The following is a 3,256-nucleotide window of genomic DNA, read 5'->3' as shown; positions in this document are numbered from 1 at the left end:
GAAGCAGGTGGGAGGAGGAGGAGGGGAAGAAGAAGAAGAAGAAGAGGGGGCGTAGTCGAAGCAGGTGGGAGGAGGAGGCAGGAAAGCGGTGTTATCTGGTGTTTTCTGGTTCTGTCCGGCTGAGTTGCACCCCCATTGACCCTTCATGGACAGGTGGCATGTAAACAACCCCCAAATATATCTTTATCGCCGCTATCGTCTTGTTGCGCCCCCCCCCCCCTGTGTTATTGGCGTCGTCAGAAGGGTCTTGCGGAGTGTGGTGGTGGTGGTGGTGGAGGTGGTAGTGGAGGTGAGGGTGATGGAGGTGGTTTGGGTTCGAGGTGGTGGTGGTGATATTGGGGGTGATGGTGATGATGATTGTGGTGGTGGCAAGGATGGTGATGAAGGTAATGATGCTGAGGTTTGTCATTATTCTTTTATTATTATTATTATTATTATTATTATTATTATTATTATTATTATTATTATTATTATTATTATTATTATTATTACTATCGTTGAAATCCATGAAAGGGCATCTAGCCCCAAAAAAAAAAAATCATATGGCAAGGAAAATGTACGAGTAAGGAAAGGTGTTGGGAGTGGAAGGATAGGATAAAAGAAAAGAAAGAATAGAAAGGATAAGGAGAGGAAAGGAGGGAAAGAGAAAAAGGAAAGGTAAAGATGTTTAAGGGAAAAGAAAATCCAAATAATATCATAGTAAAGTATGTATTCAGTAAAGAAGACACTGGGAATGAAAAAAAGAACTGCTGCACGAAATCTGGAAAGAAGAGAAACCGAAATACAGTGCCATTACAAAGGCTGGGCCGTATTTTAAGACACCATCGCTTCTCACATCAACTATTTCTAAAGGTCAAAGAGGGGATCAATCTGTTTTTCATGGGTGTTTTTTAAGGTTCATGGCACAGAAGAAGGGTCAAACTACCACCAGGGTCATAAAACTACCCCTGAAAAGGCCTACAGCTACTACGAAAGCCATGTCAAATATGTGAACTTAGGCGACGAAATGTTTTAAAATACGACCCTAGGACCAGGCTTGTACCACGAACGAGAAAACAGACTCATGAGAACCCGATTGATCTCCTTTTCGGCCCTGGGAAGTAATCAATGTGAGAGGCGAAAGCGTCTAAAAATATCGACTATTTATGAACAAGAGTTACACTGGTGGCGTTCACGTTTCTCACTCCTACTTTCCTTATATTCATTTCACATTATATCATTCCTTATATTCACCCTCCACGATTATCATTGCCTCCTTACTTGATTTTTGCAGCAGCTAATGAAACCGTTGACCTCTGACCTGTTGCTGGGTTGAGGTGGATGCGGGGATTCGAACCAGGCCGGGTTAGAGGCAAGAGGTCCTGTAACACAAAAAGCCAGGGTCAGACACATGAAGGGTTGGCCAGGCAGTATGTAGCGTCCACTGTTTTCTTTTTCTTTCTATTCTCTTTAGCTTCATCTCATGTCCACTCTGTCTTTTGTATTTTAAGTCCTTTTTCGTTCTCTTCCTTCCCTTTCTCGTTCTCTTCGTCCTTATCACTTCCTCTTTTGTTTTCACTTTTCCTCGTTGTTGTCATCGTCATCTTCGTCCTTCTCGTTTTCATTTTTTGTTGACTTTCTTCGTTTTCTTCCTTCCCTTTCTCGTTTTTCGTCCTCATCACTTCCTTACCTCTTTACACTTCTTCGTTCTCGTTGTCGTCATCACCCTCCTCCTCCTCGCCATCTTCGTCCTTCTCGTCTGCTGTATTTTAAGTCCTTTTTCGTTGTCTTCCTTCCCTTTATCGTTCTCTACTTTGTCAGCATTTTCTTTTCTCTTTCCACTTCTTCGTTGTTCTCGTCTTCACCCTTCCTTCGTCGTTATCTTCGTCCTTCTCGTCTTCTGTATTTTAAGTCCTTTATCCTTGTATTCCTTCCTTTTATCGTTATTTTCTTCAGCATTTTCTTTTCTCTTTCTTTTTTCGTTCTTGTCGTCCTCCTCCTCCTCCTCCTTGTCGCTATCTTTGTCCTTCTCGTCTTCCTTCTCCTCTCGCTCTTCACTCTTTAGGTTCGTTAGTTTCGTCCTGGATTCTTTAGCAATGTTAATGACTGATACACTGACGGACAAACTGCCCTCCACTGGTAAGAACCGGTGTGTGGCGTGTGTGAGTGAGTGCGTGTCACGTTTAGTAACCGAGAGATACGAGGGGGACATTGGCGCCCTGCTGTCCCTCTCTCCTCCTCTTCCCGTTCCTCTTCCTCCTTTGAGTGTGTGTGCCTTCAGGTGACCTTTCAAAGCGACTCTTCCTTCACTTTGGCGTCCCAGGTTAGGGCACTCCGATCTCGGCATGTCCCCAGAGAAACCACAGCCTGGTGACTCTGCACTTAAGCATTGACAAGGCTTTCGTGGGAGTGGTGGGCATTTCCATTGGTAATTTTACGATCCTGGTGGTAGTCTGATAAACCTTCCGTAACGTGAACGAGGCAAAATCACTCATGCTAACCTAATGAATTAACTAACCTCCTTTTTGGCCATTTGGAAATAGTTCATGTGAGGGGCAGAAGCGTTTGAGAATACCGAACTTATGTTTTCTTCAACTGTGTTATCTTATAGGAAAACAAAGGCTTCTCAAATGCTTTCGGCTCTGATAACAAATATATCCAAAGGTCACCAAAGAGATTAGTCTAGTTCTCATGAGTGCTTTTTTTTCACGTTCATGGTGCAGAGGCCTTGTCAAACTATCACTAGGCTCATAAAGCTATAAACCCATGGAAACACTAACACAACCTCTACGATGGCCTTGTCTAATGTGGTCGTGTAAGGCATCATCTGGAGTCCCTATCCCTGACAAGTGTTTTAAGAAAGGTAGATAACTGATGTGTTGAGTGTGGAGGCATTTTTTTTTCCTTTCTCTACACTTCATCGTTCCTGTGCTTATTCTTCTTCGCCCTTCTTCCCTTTCCTTCTTGGTAACGTTTTCTTTTTCGTTTGTTTCTTATTGTCATGTCCCTCTTTTCCTGTTGTTTCTTGTCATCGTGCGGAGTTGTGATTAGGAAGTTAGGATTGCCTTTCTTTGTTTACAGAATGGTACTTTTTTTTCAGTTTGGAAGGTACGACTGTTTGCCTCAGCGGACTTCATTGTTTTCTTAGTGGGCTTTTTTGTTTCCCTTTATTTTTGCCCTTGAGCTGCTTCCTTTTCTGTGGGTTTGGTGGTTGTAAAAATTATCCCACGGAGTCAGGATTAGGAAAGTATAAAAGTTGCCACTGCGGTGTTCCCGG

At 43.1% G+C, this 3,256-nt stretch overlaps 1 long non-coding RNA gene across 1 annotated transcript; it reads right to left on the bottom strand.

Moving 5' to 3' along the window:
- Positions 1 to 694: 694 nt before the first annotated feature.
- Positions 695 to 3,028, bottom strand: LOC127005305 (uncharacterized). The gene is made up of 2 exons (XR_007758422.1): positions 1,261 to 3,028; positions 695 to 760 (listed from the first exon to the last, which is right to left on the bottom strand). It is a non-coding gene; the product is annotated as an uncharacterized LOC127005305 (long non-coding RNA).
- Between the last annotated feature and the right edge of the window lie 228 nt (positions 3,029 to 3,256).

Source organism: Eriocheir sinensis, chromosome 29 (genome assembly GCF_024679095.1).
Source record: "Eriocheir sinensis breed Jianghai 21 chromosome 29, ASM2467909v1, whole genome shotgun sequence".
NCBI classification, from domain to species: domain Eukaryota; kingdom Metazoa; phylum Arthropoda; class Malacostraca; order Decapoda; family Varunidae; genus Eriocheir; species Eriocheir sinensis.
The sequence above is the reverse complement of the archived record's forward strand: the minus strand, read 5'-3'. Positions and strand labels throughout refer to the sequence as shown.